The following is a 21685-nucleotide window of genomic DNA, read 5'->3' on the forward strand; positions in this document are numbered from 1 at the left end:
CGGAGATGGGGAGAAAGCACGCAAAAGAGTCATCCAAAAATATGAGGCACATCAAAAGAACTCAACTAAATTTGCTAAAGCTGCATTCCATTTATACACTTTAGAAATTTGGCCATTGGTGTAGCGTTGTTAGCATTTTTTCACCTTTCTTTAGGGACTATGAGTTTACTATAAGGATAATACATTTTACTTATCTTTTCTCTTTGACCCTTCAGACCTACTTTGGGATTTCTAAATTATTTTTTGATTATGCTAACAACTTTCCATGAGGATTAATGGATTCTAATTATTTTGTTTAAAAACTTTTTTTCCAACCCTGGTGGCTCAGACAGGTGGAGTGTCATCCTGCAGACCAAAAGGTTGTGGGTTTGATTCCCAGTCAGGGTACATACCCAGGTTGTAGGTTCAATCCCTGGCCCATGTGTATGGAAGACAACCCCATCGATGTATCTCTCTCATCTCTCTCTCTCTCTCTCTCTCTCTCTCTCTCTCTCTCTCTCTCCTTCCCTCCCTCTCTCTCAAATCAATAAAAATATCCTCAGGTGAGAATTTTAAAAAATAAACATTTTCCAGCCAGAGAGAGAGATTCTTAATTACCTGACTCTACAATGTGAGTTGTAAATGAAATATTAGCTATTTGAGTACAAAGGTACTGCACACAAATAATTGAACAACGTAGCGAACACCCAGGCAGGAATCTCTGCTTCTTCACAGTGGTGGCTCTGCGGTTCCCCATCAAGACGCTGGCATTCTTTTTGTAAATGATTGATTTTTTCCTCATCTGAATACTGATCAATCTATAACCAGCTCTGATGTTAATATTGCACCAGGATGAAAAACAGAATAAGAATGACACAGCAGGGGTCCCAAGATTGAAAGAGAAACGGAAAATTCAGCATATTGAAAGAGGATTTTGTTATCTACTTTTTTTGTGATCCAACCTGGAGTCCAGAAATTGTGCTTTCCTTCCAGTTCCTTCATCTATAAAGTTTGGATTATTTAGTGATTTTCAAACAATTTTGTAGCTATGGAACCCTTTGTGCCAAGGAAATGGTATAGGCAGCCCTATATGTGAAAGAGATAAAAAGGGACAGCTTGAGCACAAGCTGAAGTGGGGGCCAGGTTGGAAACTCCTGGGCAAGTTGCTCCTAACGTGTTGCCTAGCTCTATGGATGGGGCAGCACAACAAGTCATGCTTGAAAATTAATGGGTTAAAGCCCACTTGCATTTGCCTAAATAATTTTGTATTTTAAAAAAGATTTAGAACTTAAATGGCTGAGAGGAATCTCTGTTAAAGCAAATGGGTCACGGCAACTTACTGGGTTGACAACAAGTGTATCAAATCCCATCAGCTCTTTCTAAGCAACACCTACATTTTCCATTCCTTCTCTCCTTGTGGTTCTCAGAGCCACCACCCTACTCAGGCAAACACAACTCCTGCCTAGACAATTAAGGTAGCCTCCCAAAGAGCCTTCCTTCACCTCCAATCCTTTGGGGAGAAAGCCAAGGTTTATACATACCAAATAGGCAAGAAATCCTGCAGTTTGCTCCAGACTTCAATACAAAACCACACCGCCATGGAGAGCAGAGCCCAAGATCCCTTGCCTGACATGAAGAGTCTCCTCTGTGTGGTCTCCTGAATTTTCTATTTCTCATGCTCTCCTTGGTGAGCCCCACAATCTAGTCAATGGAAACTACTTTCTCTTTCTGATTTGCACCCTACCCAGTGCCTCTCTCTCATTTTCCCTTTGCCTATATCTCTTATCTAGCCTCTTTATATGTCTAAACAATACCCACTTTTTAAATTTTTAATATATTTTATTGATTTTTTACAGAGAGGAAGGGAGAGGGATAGAGAGTTAGAAACATTGATGAGAGAGAAACATTGATCAGCTTCCTCCTGCACACTCCCTACTGGGGATATGCCCGCAACCAAGGTACATGCCCTTAACCAGAATCGAACCTGGGACCCTTGAGTCCACAGGCTGATGCTCTATCCTCTGAGCCAAACTGGTTAGGGCAATAATACCTACTTTTTAAAGACTGAGTTCAAATGCTACCTCCTCCCTGAAGTCCTTCATGAGTCTCTCTGACATTCCCAACATCCTCCCCATCCCCAAACTAGTAACCACTTTATTACTTAATGCATCCATGCACCCCACTCTGAGCACTTACCCCATTCCAACTTGAGTTACAGCTTTGTACATTTAGCTCATGTTACTTTATTATTGGCTTTCCATTCTCTCTCATATTGACTATTTAGAGCATAAACCATATTTTGTTCAATTCTGAATCCCTCCTGATGTCTATCATATGCCAGATACATAGCAGATATGTGATGAATAAAATATGGTCTGTCTTCTATAACATGATTATTGTCTCCCTGAGAAAACCCATGTTACAAAAACATTGTTTCAATGGAAAATGGGGGTTGTAACTACTAAATTTAAGGTCATAAAATTATTTTTCCTATATAAATTTTAAGAATAGGCTTTTTAATAGCTTTAGGAGTATTTTGTTACTGTGAGTGGATATGATATATTGGGTAAGTGTAACTCACTAAAACGACCTAATGCTCTTCACTTCTCTTTAACTCAGTCATTTGGAGCTTCTTGATCTTTATCACTCTAGACCCTGAACTGTGCTTTCACATGCAACACAGCTCCCAACTAATCACAATGAACCAAATTTAGGAAGGGTAATTGAAAGACCAGGATGCAATAGAAAACTCAGTTACTTAAGTTAGTGATGAGTCTCTCTGCTTTATATGTTGGAATATGAATTATTATGTCATTGGTTCCTGTAGGAAATGTTGAAAAAGGGAGAACTATATTCCCAATGAAATTCTGCCCTCTAATTCCTTGAAGATTGTTGGGGGCCTTTTCTTCACTTACCTAATATTCTCCTCTCCATAGGAGGAAGAGTAGCCAACTGGTCAGGGCCTATGTTATACAGAAGCCATGATTTTAGCAGTGGTCAGAGTCTCTCCACACTGCAGCTCAAAGCTCTTTTCTGCTCCCACATCTGCTTGGAAAAGTGGATTTGGAACCTGCTCTGTAGACTGAATCAGTCAGATAAATCCTATGACCTGTATTCAGGAGAGTATTAGAAAGATTCCATGTTGGCAAACTGAATTTAAACCTTCACCTTTGGGTGCCATTCATGTGATCTATAGACAGATTCCAGCATAGAATTACATCAGTGAACATGAACCCTCCCCTCCTGGTGGGTATATCTGAAATATTTGCCCTGGATCTTTCCAGTCTAGCCTTTACCTACATGGTCTTATTGGGTTGCTACAGTGCAGATTTCTCACACAATACTTTAAGGAAGAAGAAAGGAAAGGGAAATTTATTTAGCATATTATCATTTTCAGGCAGGAAGCCAGATAATTTATAAAAGTCATCATCCCTACAGGAAGCCAAAGCATTAAGTGGCATCCCACATTAGTAAAATAGTCCATAGTTTATAATTTATATAAATTATCTCATTTCATCTTCATAATGGTCCTGTTGTGAGGAGGGCATGATCCCCATTTTAAAAATGGAAAAGCTGAGTCTCCAAGTGGTTGACCAATATCACCAAGAGAGTTTCAGAAGAGCTAACACTTGTACTCAGATTAGTATTCATCTCACCAAGGCCTGAGAGGCCTGACTTCCATTTATGACCTGTTCTGAAGACACAGAAAGAATGTAGACTTCAGAATCATCCAGATGTAAGATCAAATCCTGGCTCTGGAACATCCTAGCTCTGGGTCTTTGATAAGTTTCCTAGCCTCATGCAACTCCAGTTTACTCAGCTAAAACGGGAAAAATGACACCTATCTCATAAAATTGCCACATAGTGGAATGAGATAAATTATACTATGTGCTTGAAGCTTAATGGTTTTTAACAAATGCTCATATCTTCTTCGTCATCTAAAACAGGTAACCACCAATGGAGTGGTAGGTGAGAGAAAGATCTAGGATCAGAATCTGGGAATATAATTAAAAATGTAAGCACATGTTTATCAAAAGGAGGAATACCCTTTGAAAATTGAAAGCCATTATTGTAGAATTTATTAATCTTAAATGTGTGCTAAAAATTATTTTGTGCCCTTTTTTCAAGGAAGGCACCAAATGGGGTACCTTCCAGGAAAACATGGTCCTGGAATCAGAGAGTGAGCTTTGGTTTGTTTTGAATGTCTATTCTTCCTCCCAGGACTGCTGTGGAATGAGGTACAGACTCCCAGATTCTAGATCATGCCCATGTACTAAGTAGTCCTTCTATCCTTATATGCTTGCTTTCTTAAGGAATTTGCCTGCACCTACAGGGTTAAAACAATAAAGGATAGAGTTTAAAACTCATAAGAAGCCTTTAAAATCTCCCACCAATAGTACCCCTGGTAATGCCTCAGAAAATGATCTGAACTAGGTTTGCTGGGTTTTCGTGGCGTTTGTCTTATGGTCTTGGAAATCAGCCATGCCTAATTACTCTAACATCGTTTTCTCATTAATAGGTCATAAAGTCAACCTAGTAGGTCTTGACCAGCATTTTTTAATTAAAAAGACAATACCAGATTAGAAATGTCAAAATGCATCATACTTATACTTAGTATTTTTTTCCCACGAAACATTAGCCTGTCTAAGATATTTTTTAGTGTGGGTGGCCATCAAAAATGTTTTTAAAACATGGTCTATAAAAACAATGTCTGACATTATAAGTGCCAAGAATAGTCATGGAACAAGTGGCAAAGGCTAGACTTTATATTTAAGTCTAATACTTCAGAGGTTATTTTCTTTTAGGCAATTCCATTAAAATATATGTAGTTGCCATTAGATAAGTAGTCTTCCCTTCTGTTACAGCTGCATAAACCAATCAGCTAGGTTTCCCCCTAATGTCATACTTACCTCTACCACCACCACCACCTCCTTGTCCTCATATCTCCATAGGGCAGCGGTTCTCAACCTGTGGGTCACGACCCCCTTGGGGGTCTAACGACCCTTTCACAGGGGTCGCCTAAGACCATCGGAAAACACATATATAATTACATATTGTTTTTGTGATTAATCACTATGCTTTAATTATGTTCAATTTGTAACAATGAAATTTGGGGGTCACCACAACATGAGGAACTGTATTAAAGGGTCGTGGCATTAGGAAGGTTGAGAACCACTGCCATAGGGGAATCTCTTTGACAGGGCCCCCAGATCTAGTTCCTTTCAGGGTGGAGTATTCCTGCTGCTATTCTTGGCATCTCCTGAAAACAGGTACATGATCAGTCCACTACCAGTAATAACCCAATCTTACTCATAGCTGCTCAGAAATCTATATACAGTCCAACATCTTTGTTCTCCTCCTCAACCCCCATTCTGCTGTGTTGTCCTGCCTTGCCTAGATATTTGGAAATACCCTCTCCCTTGGAATTCCCTCCTCCATCCTTTTCTACCCATTTCTTCTTGGAAAACTCAGCTTTGTTCTAACACTACTCCCTATACTCAAACCAGCTAGCCCCACTTCAAGCTGTCACTACTCAGATTCAAGTTACTAGATTCTTTTTACCTGGATCTTCCCATTCTTGAGAATAGAGTTCTTTTAATACTAAAACCTCTCTCTGCCTGATATCACTCTAATGTGTTGTTATGGTTGAAAGGAACAATGATGGGAAGGGACAAATGGGATGAAGTAGATAGAGCATCCTATCCTGTCATCCTGGTTTCATCTGATTAGATGGAGTTGCCGTTCTCTGCATCACAGGAGGTCTCCACATTGGACAGTGTGTGGGCTGATATAGAGATTTCTAAAGGACCTATGCTTTTGTCCCCTGAATAGTGTTTGAATCAAAGGATATGTAAAATATAGATACACATTAGTCCCTTCCCAGTGTCCTATAGTTCTACAATTGCTCAGAGAAGGAAGTTGTTGAGGACTAGAATGATGACAGAAGGCTTGGTATGCAATGAGGCTTGACCTGAACTTGGAAGGATAGGCAGACTTTAGAGAAGTGAAGCAATGTCAATAGAATTTTGTAGGCAAATATGACAAACATAGCAGAAAGGAATCAGAAGACTGTGTATGGGTCAGTGCACCAAGCTGGTAGGATGGAGATTTGGATTGGAACTCTGATGTGAGGTAAAAATGAAAATGTGGATTAAGACCAGACCCCCATGGAAGTGCTTGAATGCCAGAAACAGAGGGAAAAGCTTGAAGGTGTTTGAGCAAAATGGTGATTTAGAGATTAACATGCTACTTTGTGCAGCAGGATTTGGTGCAGAAAGACATCCCCAGAGAAACCACTGTAATAATCCAGAATTGAGCAACCAAGCCCTCCAACTAGAGTGATGCAGTGGGAACTTAGAGAGAAGCATGGGTCTCAGGGCTTTTACAAGACAATGTGCCATTGACTTAAAGCAACCTAACCAGTAACATTTTATTTATGCACTTGGTCTTGAACCAGTTAATTTGCCCTTCAGATGTATTTTCCCTGAATATGTAAACTCTCTCATTAAGATACAAGCCATATGCCTCCTTTGAAGCTAAGCCAGACCCCACCTAATGCTGGCCTTTACCTCTTTTTTTCTCATTGGTAATCAGCTCACTGAAGCAGATGTTACTTCCTGACTCCAGAGATGCCAACAGCCTCACAAAGAAATGGATATAGAATTGGGGTCTGCACTCAGCATGATCCAAATATGGAAATCAAACTGAGGCCTTCTTAGGCTCCAGGCTTGGCAAGAAGAATGAAAAAGGGCTTACCGTGGGCCTCAAAAGACACTGTGGTTACCAGAGCCATAGTGGGCCCATTACAGAAGGTCTTGCCAGTAATAACAATTAAACACTAATGGCCTACTTTCAATTTACCTTCATAGATTAATTCAACAAATATTTATTGGCTATGTACCAGGCATTACACAGGCTTTGGGGATAAAAAAGATGCAAAGGGCACAGTACTTGTCTTTGATAAAGCTTCCAGCTGAGTAGAAGAGACAGACCTATAAACAAGCAGATGATATTACAATGGAGTGTTTTGCTCTCTGCTTATCTTCTGTGCACCCAAAATTGTAATGACCTGATTCTGTAGAGATATAGTTTGGGATTAAAGTCTTTCCACTGCATACTTTTCAATAATCACTTGGAAGGTCAAGAACTGATATATAAACACCTTACACTAACGTTTTGATTTAAATGAGGGCAAAAACAAAAACTAAAATCAACAAGTCCTCGGGAAAACCTGGGAATTTCCCCCAGAATGGTTTTAACCTTCCCCCTGGGCCTTACATAACCAGCTGTGGTTATGCTGTCTGACCTTCTTGCACAGAAGCCTTGAACTTCACCATGTGGAGGTCCCTATTCTCAGTCCCTAGAATGAGTCAGACTAATGACACTTAGCAGTGGAGAATTCCAACCAAGAGCAGTAGGAATGGTAGGGACTGGAAGGAATACAGCCCAAACCCTCAGTGAAATCCTCTGTAGGAGTTGCCAAAGTGGAGTCTAGTGAGGTTTTAGTCTAGAAAGTTTAGGGAAAATAGAAAGCTTGTTGGTGAACTTTTAATCTTCTCTGTGAATTATAATCATTTCTTTACAGACAGAATCCTGTCCCTCAATAGGAATTGCTTCCCAGTGTCAAGAATAGAAGTCATCTTAGAAGGTCAGCACAAGATTACTAAGAACAGATTTTGTTATTAGTCTTTTAAGTTATGTTTCTCTGTAACAATAAGACTGTTGGTCTTTGCTAAGAATTGGAACCATATATGATTGAGAGTCTTTGCTTTTCTGTTTTAAAGAGGTTTTTTGTTCGTTTTGGTTTTAGTTTAAATGGGGTGTTTTCTAGTGGTGGGGGATATATAAGATTGAGGTTGGAGAAGGCTAACAAAAGAGATGTTGACTGGAAATAAATGCTGTAATTATATTGGCTTTAAGGATTATTTCAAACCTTAGGAAAAGAAGAAGGTATTGAGAACTCTTTTTTTAAAAAAGAAATTGTAGATACCAGGTCTCTAAATAGTTTCAGGCTAGTTTCTTTGGAAAGTATACTGCCTCCTTTTACCCCTCATATACTTACTAAGTTTAGCTTAATAATAATGTGAGAGGCCAAAAAAGCTTTTAAAGCTGATTTCCTTCAGTTTGATTCTTGCCAGAAACCAGAGGACTTGATTGGCCATGACGTCTACAGTCTCCTGGCTATTTGTGAAAGTATATAATGTAACAAAGTGCACATGTCTACAGACACACACACACAAACACACACACATACGCACACACACACACAGATGCACATGCACACAAATCCCAGTGCAAGACAGCACCACAGAAAAATATGTTGACATTAACTGAATTTCATTAAAACTAGAAATGGTAAGAGGGATAATAAGTCCCATTAGTAGATTGTTTTCTTGTCCTCAGAGTGAAGTGCCTACTAATCAACAGCCCTTCCCAGAGACTGAAGTCAGATATTGTATTTGGGTGTGGCAGGGACAAGACCTGGATCCCCTATTGGTCAAGGACAAGCCAACGCCTGTTCATGGAAACTCTAAGTGTTGAGGCAAAATCGTAAATTGTTTTCTGTGCTTTTCAAGTGAACACAATAATTCGACAGCTGTTTTACTCCACTGGAGTTCCCCAAACATACACCGACCCCAAAAGCCATTTAGAGGGGTACACAACGAAGTAATTAGTGCATTATCCACTTCAGCTGTGAAGTCGGGTGCCAGAGGTGGTTCTAAATGCTATACCCTTCTGCAGATTTCAGGTGCCTACTTTACACATGGAGTCAGGAAAAAGTCCACAGTTCCTCTTTTGCTGACTTACAATTTTTTTCTTTTATTAATCAAGAGATACTAGAAAGTTGTATGAATCACAAAGGCACTGAAAAACATCAATACAACATATGTTGAGCCAAAATTGCCCAATGTCTAAGTTACTCTCTGGCAATTATGTGTCCACGTAGTTTAACATTTTAAAGCATAAGTTACCAGCCTCCCATTAAGTCTAACATGACTCTTCCTACAAGAGAAAGAGCTACTCCCTTTACATTTTCCATCCATTAGAAGCTAAACTTTTGACATTCCTTGGACTTCTACCGAAGACAACTAAAGAGAAAGTCAAAGACTCATTCATTGAGAAAATACTTGTTGAGTACCTACAACATTTCAGGCATTATTAGTTGCTGGTGAAACCAAGACTGCGCTTGCCCTCATAAAGCTTATAGTCTAGATTTCCACATATTTGTGACACCCACCCAATAGAAGGATTAGATTCCAATTATGCACAAGATTGCAACAAAGTGGAGTGTGCACTGGAAAAGTGACCAAGAAAGTAAATGGTCTTGGAATTATGTGATATGAAGAGCAGTTGAAAGAAATTGGCAAGTTTAGGGATGTTGTATCATACTCTGTAGTTCCAGAGGGCACACCCTAGACCAGTGGGTGGCAAACTCATTAGTCAACAGAGCCAAATATCAACAGTACAACGACTGAAATTTCTTTTGAGAGCCAAATTTTTTAAACTTAAACTATATAGGTAGGTACATTGTTATTAACTTAATTAGGGTACTCCTAAGGCTTAGGAAGAGCCACACTCAAGGGGCCAAAGAGCCGCATGTGGCTCGCGAGCCGCAGTTTGCCAACCACTGCCCTAGACCAACAGGTAGTGAATTTCAGTTCAACATTTAGAACCATCTCAGAATAGAATGAGCTGCTTTAGAAAGTGGCAGGAACCCAACCCCTGTATATTGAAGTAGTCACTCTCTTAGATACCACTGCTCAGTGGTCTTGTGGAGGCATCTCTGCATCAGGCAAATGACTCCTAGTGAGCCTTCTAATTCTTAGGTTCTATATTTTATAAATCTGACAAAGCTACCAGCTCCCTTTAGCAATTCATTCTTCAGCCTGCATATTTTAAGTCCAGGTAAACAGACTGGGAGAGACTCTTTACCTTTGTTCCAGGAGAAACAACACAATATAGTAATAGAAATTGCTCTTTCCTCTTACCACAAACTATTCATTAAAGATCATCTCTGTGGAGAGATGGTCACTGAGCAACTGTTTTATGGTAGGGGCATTCAACATCATGGAGTTATTTATTCAAATTTGATGGCAGAGCCCAGACAATAAGCTCCACAGTTTGAGTTCAGTTCATTTTCCATGACGTGCAGGTTGTAAGTGGTTGATTTTGATTCATGTTCTGCAAAGCAGGAGGATGGGAATAGTTGATTGCAGCTGATCTCATGCTGAGCCTAGGACATAGGCACCTTCAGTCCAACTCTTCCAGTATTTATTTAACTTTATAATGTGCCAGCTCCAGTCTTCAGAGTTGCCGAGCTATAAGATTCTGACCAGAAAAAATCCTAAACTTCTTTCCCTACATCTTTAATGCTCCTTCACTGTTTCTTCCAAATCAAACTTTGAGGTTCCATGACTGTTTATATAATCCGACACTTTGTTTCAGACACAGCACAACTCGTGTTTTTGTGAGGAAATGCCCTGAAAATGCTCAAAACCTCAAAACAATTTTCAAACCTCTACTTTCTTTTTTAATAGAAAAAAAACAATTAAGGAGATTTTAAGGGGAGGGTCTGGCATACAACACCTTCAACCACCTTTCTTTGGAGGATGTGATTACAGCTGTTTAAACTTAAAATTATTTACATCAAACAAAAAAATCTTGAGTTAAAAAAGTCATATGATTATATATAAACTAAAACATGGCAAGGAACCAAACCTTGGCATTTTTTTTGTAGACATGTATTGCCCATTGGCTGTGGCTTCTGAAGGGTGTTTTTCAGGGCCTTTGGGTTGTGGGAAATGATAAACAAGAACTGAGGAATGAGAATTTTACCTAGTGAGTCATATTGGGTTGCAGCTGAATTTGAAAACAGCAGGTAGTCATCAGAAGGGTTTATATGAAATCTAATGGATCAGAAAAAGAAAGCAAGGGGAAATGGTTTCTTTTCATACAGGGCCAGTTTCTCATCTGATGTAAGTCTTGGAGAATTAGCTGACATATGGAAATTATCCCCATGTGGTCATATGGGATAGCAGTGTGGGGAATCTTTAAGAGAATGAGAATGCTTAGCTTTGTAAAGAGAAGATCTGAGTGGGACAGATAGCTCTTTAAAAATATTTGGAAGGTCAGCATGTGGAGAAGGGAGTATTGTGTGTTGCTCTCAAGGGCAAAACAGAGTTAATGGGTAGACATTGGAGAGACAGGCTGCGGTTTAATAGTCTCTTGTCTCCCACTAGGGCAGCAGAGCAAGATAGGCTCATGGAAGGGGACAGGAAGCTATTTCTGGCAATATTCCTTAGGAACTGGGATGGGAACTGAGGAGACTGACCCAGCTCTGGGGCCAACAGCAATTTTCAGCTGCCAGATATGGCTTGACTCCACATGCAATATCCATATGCAGTTCAGGCAAAAAGGCAATGAGGAGAAATGGAAAGCACCAGACGTTGAAGCCAGGAAGGTCTAGGTTGAAACCTTGGCCCTGTCATGTATTGTCTGTACAACTTTTGGGGAGTTGCTTAGCTTCTCTGAGTTACAGTTTCCTGATCCGTACAATGGGGATAGCATCACCTGTGCTAATGGACAACTGTTGTTTGGGTCCACTCAGCATTCTCTCTCGCTGCTTTTAGTAAATGCACCTTGACTTCCCCAGGCAAAGTAGTGTCCTGGTGTCAATCGAGTTGGCCTGCCAACCTCTGGACAGTCAAACGTCACCTCCTTGGTTTTCAATCCTGAGTACACTGACCCCAGGATGGAAAATGATTGGATTTCATCAATTCTAATTGAAAAATAAATTTTACAAATAAACACTTCAGTCCTGCTCTTACCTGACCCTGTGCCATTTAACACGGTTAAGCATGTCTTCTTCCTAGCTTTCCTGTACCCTGCCCTCTTTCCTGATTTTCCTCCTCTCTCTCTGGCACATGCTACTCCCTTTGCCCTTAATGCCTTTCTTTACTTCAACCACCAGGCTGACTCATCTTCGTCTTTCAAGATTCAGTTGAAGGGTCAGGTTTATTGCAATGCCTTCCAGCCCACCTTCATCACCCCAGATCTCTCCCCAGTGTGCCTCAGCACCCTCTGTTCCAGCAGTCAGCACACTGGGATTTCAAAACGGATTCTTCACCCCATCTCAACTGTGAGGTCAAGGCAGAGGCCAGACTTTATTTACTATGTATCTCCAGTGCCCAGTACAATGCATGGCACAAAGTAGGCATTCATAAAGCATTTGAGGAAGGAAGAAGAAAGGGAAGGAGGGGTGAAAGAAAAGTAGGAAGGAGAGAGGAATATATACTAAAGGAAAAAGACCCTATACTGCACGTTTGAGTTTTATTTGTTGTGTATGTGTCTGTTGGAGGTCATTTGTTGGCATTAGTTCTTTCAGTTGAAGACCCAATTTATGCAAATATGTCAAAATGGGACAAGTGAAAACTTTTTCACTATTCACTTCCATGGCTTTGCTGCCAAGGAGCACAGCTGGGACCCAGAGAGTAACTCAACCGGAGAGGCTGATGAGAAGACATTGGGGGAACCATATTGACTAAATGTTATAAGCCAGCACTTTAATTTCCTGCTCTAGGTAGCTCCAACCCTAGAAAATTCTCAACATGTTTCCTCTAGTATCAAAGAATATAGGATAGTTCATGCAAAGTATACTTGAATATGCCTAGTGTAGTCCTACACAAACCATCCTAAATCAAAATATTTACTGCATGAGCCCAAAGAGAATGTACTACCGAATTATTTATCCTTCATTAGTTAAGGAACAGAGTTGGTGATGTGTTAGGTGCTTTCATCTCCATAGGCCATATTTCTATGACTAACTTTAAAACAAAATGAGAACCAAAACCTCCATTAGCCTGGCTTTACTCAGTCCTGCTTTGTTTCCTCCGGCTGAATTTATGAGCATCTCCAGTGATGAAGAACATGATGATCCCTCACCATGATGTGTACCATACCAAGAAACACTTTGGTGACTTGTAATTATTCTTATTGGCTAAATCAAACTTAGATCTTGCATTAGAGAAAAACGTGCTTCTCTTTATACTTTGAATTATGAGCTCCTAAGGCAGGGGCTGTGGTGTAAGAAGAAGTCAGGGCATTAGTGATATTATTGTCAGTCATCAGGCCAAGCCTTACTGTTGATCCTGCCTTAGATAGGGAGCAGGCATGGAGTGTGCACTGGCTGCATCCCAGGGCACATTTGGATGGTGGGATGGAAGCCTCCCTGCCTAGGCACAGGCCCTGAGTGCCTGCCCTCAGTAGAAGTACTAGGCATGGACTCCTTAAGTGCAAAGGAGAGAAGGTGTAGCATGCTCACATTTCTTCCATAAACAAGCCTGCTCCATGGTTCTAGGAGTCATACACATTCATCTCTGTCCCACAAGGCATGGGACCTGCAGCAGCCAAGCAGCTGTTTGCTGGGAGGAGAGATGTAGGGATGACTTGTGAGATAGAGAGACACCTGAGAATTGTCTTCAACAAGATTTGGCTTATTCTCCATGGTTACAAAAGCCAGAATTCCAGGGCGGACATATTTCTACTCAATGTGGTAGAAACTTTTCCATCAGACAGGGCTGTTCAAAAAGGGAATGGGCTGTTCAAAAAGGAGGGACTATGGTCCGTGTCCCTGGAGGACTTTAACCACACACCGGGAGCCCACCTCATGAAGAATTGGGAAAAGACTTTGGAAATAAGCCTGGGCTAGAAGACCATGAAGATTCCTTTCTCTCTCAAAAATCTAAGAAAACACAAGTTAAAAGAATCTAAGAGCTTCTCAGAAAGGAAGAATAATTAATTCTCTTGCTCAAAATGGATTTTGTGGGGTCTTCACAAGTATGCTAGGGGATGGATGATCACTAACCAAGGAAAGTCCCCTAAACAATAAATATTCACATTACCAGAGTAAGCTGGCAGGAGTCTGGAGATAATGACCCCAGAATCCCAGAGCAGTTGACACACATTGGACAACATCTAGAATTATTTTTATTAGTCATTCTGAATTGCCCGCTATACACAAAGCTCTGATGTAGGTATTGGTGGAATTACAATATTTTATGGCCCAGGAAAAGTGTAATATATATGGAGAAAGACATTTTTACTAATCAAAAACTCAAGATTAACATTGAGAAAATTTTGAAAATATTTCAAATATGAAAGAAGAGGGAAATTGAAGAGGATTCCAGCTGTAACTCAGAAGGCCAGGATTTCGCCAAACCTTGTCAGACCCATGTTTGAATGTTCCATGGGTGTGGGCCTATAATGTGTCCACCCACATCCCCTTCTCATCATCCCTTGGCCCTGGCATGGTCTGAGGTAAGGTAGAAGGACAGGGAACTCTGCTCTTGGTGTAGGCTTCTTCTTTCACTCAACAGTGTCCTACTTGGTAAAAAAAAAAAAAACTTATGCAAACTCTGTTTTCCTTTTCTGATCTCTTTTTCTTCTTTATTCACATGGTACTTTATTGGTGCCTTGTCTCTAGTTCCCCCGACATCAGCAGAGAAGGCAACCATGGGTCAGGCAGGGAAAGTGAATAATGGGAGACAGAAAAAGAGAAAACAGTTTCTTCCTTCCTCCTAAAGACTGTATCACTAATTCTTTTTTTAAATATATTTTTATTGATTTCAGAGAAGAAGGGAGAGGGAGTGAGAGATAGAAACATCAATGATGAGAGAGTATCATTGATCAGCTACCTGCTGCATGCCCCTACTGGGGATCAAGCCTGTAACCCAGGCATTTGCCCTTAATCGGAATTGAACCTGGGACCCTTCAGTCCACAGGCTGACACTCTATCCACTGAGCCAAACCAGCTAGGGCTGTGTCACTAATTCTTACAGTCCACACAATGTTGAGCCCCACAATGCCAAATGAAGCTGGGGAAGTACCCACCTGGTGTTAGCACCCCGAGCTACCTCCAGGCCTCCTGATTGTCTTAAACACACACACACACACACACACACACACACACACACACTTTGCATTCAGATTTGGAAGAAATAATCACTCCATTTTCTAATTTGAGCCAAATACCAGAGGACACATTTCCAGTTTGAAAATGACTGCTTAATTTGGTAAACTTTTAGATCAGACATAGAAAAATACCAAGTCTATAGGGCTCATATGCCAGAGAAGGGCATGAGAAGGAAGGAAGGTGTAAGCCAGGAGGAACTGTCGACAAACAATTTCAATGGAGCTTTGTATTTTCAAAGCAGTTTTAAATCATGAAGTAGCCCACCCACCTATCCCAAGAAAGTAGGTCAGCACAATATTTTCACAGGTGAGGAAACTGAGATTCAGTGTTCAGTGGCTCACCCAATATGCACAACTCGGGTAGGAACACAGACTTCCGGAATTCCATCCAGACATAGTTAACCAGGCGGCCTTCTTCCCAGAAAGAGAAAATACAGGCATTTAGCTACTTTTATATTTTTATATGCTAACTAGACTGAAACACCGCTGCTGTGGGCCAAGAAGTCTTAAGGGATAGCACTTCTTAAGGGCAGAGATTGGTGCTTGTGAGTGTTCCCCAGCCCTGCCTACAGTTCAGATGCTCTGTTCTGGGTATAAGGTAGCCAGAGCAGTTGCTGGAGAAGAAGGGGCCTGGATTCTAGGAGTGAGCTGCATGCCCTTGCAAAAATCAGTGGAAATCTCTGAGCCTTGCTTTTTCATCCTCAAAATGAAGACAATTTTTTGAAAGTTTTATTTGCTAAATGCAGAAAAACATGAAATTGTTGAATTATCCATAATTTAACGGTACTTTTTAATATATATATATATATATATATATATAGAGAGAGAGAGAGAGAGAGAGAGAAAGAAGTGGTAGTATCCTTTCTCTGCCCCTCCAATACCATCCCAGAGTGTGAAGCATATTTTTCTAGGTTCATACAAACCCATTATATATTTACATGTATATGCAAAAGTCATATTTTATAATTTTTTAATAAAAATGGAATCTCATCTGTAAATGTTATTCTGCAACTTCTTTTACTAACAGTATGGCATCTTTCTATTTCACACTGATCCTGTTTAAAGGGCTACAAAATACTCCATTGCATGGATCTTACATAATTTGTTTAGCAATTTCTTTTTTTATGGTCTTTTGTAAGGTCCAAAGGAGATAATACATGATAAAGTTCTTTATAAACTTTAAGGCATGGTGTAAATATAGTGCATTATTTTGATTATTTTCCCAAGTATATAGGACATACTCTATTGGTTTTGGCTTCTAAGTTCTAAATGTATTGAACACCCTGTTGGTGTACAGAGAGAGAAGTAATGTCTGTCTGTGATGTAGAATCACCATCGTCATTTGGAAACTGATTTACTGCATGCAGTTAGAAAGAACTGTTAATAATTGAATGTACAATGCAATGTCTAATGGGTTCTCTCAAAGGGGAAAATCTTTTTTTTTCAACGAGTAGCCTCTATTTATTTAGCTGATAATTTATATTCTAAAGCAAATTTTTTTAAATCCCACACCTTGCTCTTGTAAGTGAAACAGAATTGAAGGTTAGAAACTATAAAGTGAAGTGTATGAAAGACAGATGTATTGACTTCATCTGAAAGGTAGAATAAAGATGGGCTTTTTGTTTGTTTGTTTTGTGTTATGTTTGTTTTATTTTATTTTAAATTGCCCCTGAACTAGAAGTGGCAGGCCTTTTAGTCAGGATACAGAAATTGGAATTTTTACTAAGAAAATGGAGGCTGTATTTTCTATCTCTGATATGCTGTTTACAAATGTAAAATAAAATGGAACAATAAAGTTCTCACCTGTGTGTTAGGGCCAGCAAGCCTGCTTATAAGGGGAATATGTGGGTCTTGATCTTAATTTTTCCAAATTCCTCATATGCATTAATGAACATTGCTTAATTAGACCATTCTCCACTTCATTTTGACTGTGCAAACATAAGAGGTGGTACATAACATAATTTGTCTAACTCCTGTGATTTATGGAAAGTGATGACAACTAACGGGACCCTCTCCTGAAGACAGGATTAGGATATTGGTTTGCAATTCCCCCCAAACTAGTACAATCCTTTTTCTTGTCCAAGGACTGGAAGTCAGGCTCAAGGGTAGATGGGCTCTGCTGCTACCCACCACTCTGGTAAAAGTACAAAACCACGGCTGTTGTTAGATTTCTGAGGTCATGGCCCCTAGTAGAAGGAGTGTTGCTGACACTACAGCAAAGCCTAGACCCAGCTAGTGGGCCTGTGGACACTGAGGCAGCCGTCTGCTCATGGTGACTATCATTCTCAAACTTTATTCTCCATATCATTAATGGTGGGTATTGTTTGCAGACATACCCTGGCTATAAGAGTGCCATATTCCCTTTGTCTCCCAGTCAGGAAAATACATCAGGATACAAGTGAGAGAAAGTTACATTAACATGGGGGTAATCTTTAATCCCTTCTGACATGCAAAATTTTGACCCTTTTGTTCCCAAATGATTGTGATGGGAACACAGTGTCTCAAGTGCAATGGCCAGTGCCATGTCTCAAGACCACTGGACAAGGTTAACAATTTAGTCTCTTTCATATCTGAATTCTCTGACTATAAAAGAGACACCAATCCCAATCACAACCAGCAGCAGTTCCCCATAGGATTTTGATCAACCGCAGTGATTTTGCATAGAAACATCCAGAAGTCTGGTTCAGAACCAGGCTTTCTCTCTCATGTGTAAGAGACACATTCTCCCTCATCCCCCTCAACAAACTCCAAAAGACCTACTTTTTGCCTAAAGCTACATTTGTTATAAGATGGCTACAACCATGGCTTAAAACCCAGCTCTACATCATGTAAGCCAGGGAAGGGTCCACAGAGAACAAGACTCAAGGAAGCCAAGAAGGCCAAACAGCAAATATTTGAATATCCAATGTTCCCATCCTGATCACATCCCCATCCGCTTTAGGTCACTGATTAATAGTTTTTCACAGATCACCTCTTCTCTCTATTTGAATTCACTAGGCAGTGCTAACAGGGTGCCTCTGCAAGTTCTCAGTGCTTCCCTCACCCTGGGAGACGGGAAGAGAGGAGCTCTTTGCAATGCACTCCTCCCACCCCAAATACACCTTTTCATGGTGAACATTTGCATCTCTCCTGTTGAACAGTGATTGCACGTGTTCAAGTGCAAGGGAAATGTCACCAAACGCTGCTGCCTGCTGAGCTCTTGATTTGCACGGACAGGAGCACAGTTAATGGCCTACTGAGCTAATCTCCCCTTGAAAGAAGGTTATACCCACATTTCTCTCTGGGAAGGAGCTCTGTATTCACCCCCATGTTTATGAAACATGAAGGCACATGTCATAAAAAATGTTCTGCATATAAATGAAATAATGCAAAGCAATTATTATGCTTGTTAAGGATGCAATACTATGATTATGAAATGTAAAGTGTTAATAATGAATAAAATAAGTTTTAACTTGTTTAAAAAGATTTTCTTCTTTCTTAAATGCGACATGTATGTGCAACTCAGACAAGGAAAGATGCCACATTGAGGGAGTGTAGAAAAGGCAGAAATTTAAACACCACAGACACAAAAACCCAAAACCAAAAAGTTAAGTTCACTGTGTTATCTATGTGGACTGGCTGTCAATAATTGTTCAAATTAGCAAGTTAATTGCAAAATCTCCAGTGGACTTCAGGTTGTGTAGATGGTGTTAGTGTCAAAATTAGATGTTTCATAAATGGCTCTTTTGATGTTATCTTCAGATGCATCTCCATTCCTAAGTAGGGCTATTAAAGTAGCTTCTACAGTGGCAGCAATCTTGCCAATGAAAGGAACATAACTAAGATGCTTAATGGGCCCCCAAGGCAAAGATGGTGGGAGTAAGTATTTAGCAAGCTCTGCCAATACAAGAGCCATGGGTTGGGTGGGTCAGTGGGGAAGCACCTTCTGGGCCCTCAGTAATGGTCATGGAGACTATGAATAATCAACTTCATTTATAACCTAAGAGTTCTCAACCTGTCAGGCCAACTCATGCTCCTCCTCTTTTCATATCTCCATTTTCTTCAACCTTCAGTCCATGCCCCCCCACACACATCTCTCCCTTTCAGCCCCTGTCTTTCCAACCTATTCACAAAGAAAAAATCAAAGATATCACACAGATATCCTTCCCCTCCCCACTACCACGCTTATAAACCATTTCCCATCCACATGCATCTCCTCTTCCTTCTCTTGTCTAAGGTAAAGTCCTCCACCTGGGCTCTGGATCCAATTCTTCATATTTCTTGGGTGCTTTATACCACTCTGAAGTACAGCCTCCCTTCTCTCCTTTCTATTCAACTATTCCTTTTTAATTGGAGGGTTCCCACTGACATTAAACACCAAAAATGTCATCTCACCAGAGTGAGCATGCCAGATTAAATACAGGATAAACTACAAATAGTGTTTTAGTATAAATATGTCCCAAATATTGCATGGGATAAATACTTACACTGTAAAGTATTTGTTCTTTAACTAAAGAACAAATTTAAATTTAAATTTAAATTTAACTGGGCATCCCATATCTATTTGCTAAATCTGACAACCTTACACCAGAGGTCATTCTAGTCCACCCACTGTATAAAATAGTACTCCAGCTTCAGATACTTCTATCACCTTCCTTTATTTTATTTTAAAATAATTTGTATTAAATTTACTGGGGTGACGTTGGTAAATAAAATTATGTGTTTCAATGGTACAATTCTATAATATACATCATCTGTATATTGTACTGTGTGGTCACTACCCAAAGTCAAGTCTCCTTTTGTCACTATATATTTTATACCCTTTACTCCCTTCCCTCTGGTGACCACCATACTGTGTCTATGGGTTTTTGTTTGTCTTGTTTGTTCATTTGTTGCTTTTAGTTTATATACCACATATGAGTGAAATCATATGGTTCTTAACTTTTTCCTTCTGACATATTTCACTTAGCATGACATTCTCAAAATCCATCCATGTTTGCACAAATGGCAGTATTACAGCTTTTCTTATGGCTAAGTAGTATTCCATTGTATATATGTACCACATCTTCTTTATTCAATCATCTATGGAAGGACATTTCAGTTTTTTTCATGTCTTGGTAATCATGAATAATGCTGCATTGAACATAGGAGTACATATATCTTTAGGAATAAGTATTTTCAAATTTTGGGGGTAAATACCCACAAGAGGGGCTGCTGAGCTATATGGTAACTCTATTCTTAATTTTTTGAGGAACCTTCATACTATTTTCCATAGTGGTTATACCAGTCTACATTCCCACAAACAGTGAATGAGAGTTCTTTTTTCACCACAACCTCTCCAACACTTGTTATTACTCATCTCACTCACCTTCCTTTATCAGTCTTCAAACATTATCTCTAATGAGCATATTATAAATTTATATGCTTGTTTATTGTCTTGGTCCCTCCACCTCCTCACTAGGATATAGATTCCGTAGGAATAGGGACTTTAATGTCCTCTGCTGCATCCCTATTGCCTAAAATAGGGCTTAGCACAAGGTAAGTACTCAATAAATATTTGTTGAATAAACACATGCTTGAGTCTCTCTCCTTTTAAAATAATTGCCACGAAATCCCACAATCTCCCTATATCTTCTAGTACTCCTCCATCTTGCTCTCTCTTCAACTTCAGAACCAGATTTTGTAAGAGGTCTTAACACTTATTGTCCATGTGACTTCATCTCCCAGTTCCTCCTCTTTTCACTGTAGTCTGGCTTCACTCTTTCCATTCAAACAAAGCAGCTCTGACTAAGGGCACCAATTGCTTCCATGTTGTTAAATCACATTGATCTTCTTTTATCCCCATCTAATCTCTCAAGATTCAATGATATTAATCATTTCCTGCTTCATGAAATAAGCCCTTTGTTTTACCACAGTGCACTTCTTTCTACCTCCATAATAACTTTTTCTTAGTATTTGTTGCCAGTTTATCTTTCTCTACCTGGCCATTAAAACTTGGAGTTAGTCCCAGGCCCTCTTCTTTTTTCACTCTATGTTCTCTGCCCCAAGTAACATCATCTATGTTCATGGCTTCAATGACCATTATTTTCTGATGAATCCCAAATTTGTACATCCAGGCCAAAACTGCCCTCTTGGTTCCAGACCTATCTATCCAATTGCTTATTTGGCATTTCCGTTGTATGTGTCAAAGTTAACTCAACTTCAATCGTCCAAGACTGAATTTAAGACATCTGCTTATCCTAAACATGATCCTCTGTTACTGTTCCACGTCTTGGTGAATGACACCTCCATGCATCTAATAGCACAAGCCAGAAAACTAAACAGTCATCCTTGACTCCTATAAATCTCACCTTCCAAATAGCTCTTGAAAAAATTCATTTCTTTATCTCCATAGTCACCTAGTACAAAGGGGTATTATTACCTCTTACTAGATCACTGCAAGAGCTTCTTAACCAAAAGAGCTACATTCGTCTACTCAGAACTCCTTCTAATTTATTTTCCAGTTTACAGCTAAAGTGATTCTTCCCCCTGTAGAAAATCCTTTATTAGTTTCTTAGGCGGCCCCAAGTTCTTTTTCCAGTCTTATCTCATGCCACTCTGTTCTTTGTTCTCTCAACTGCAGCAACACTAGCCAGGAATCAGTTTCTTAGATGCAACTATACATTCAAAAGGGCCAAATGAAAAACTGAATTAAAACAACTAGCTTAAAATTGTGTAGTAAGGAATAATATTTCATGTGAAAATCAGCCATCTGCCA

This window comes from Myotis yumanensis, unplaced genomic scaffold (genome assembly GCF_028538775.1).
Source record: "Myotis yumanensis isolate MYYU_CA2020_CCGP unplaced genomic scaffold, mMyoYum1.0.hap1 SCAF_9, whole genome shotgun sequence".
Taxonomy (NCBI): domain Eukaryota; kingdom Metazoa; phylum Chordata; class Mammalia; order Chiroptera; family Vespertilionidae; genus Myotis; species Myotis yumanensis.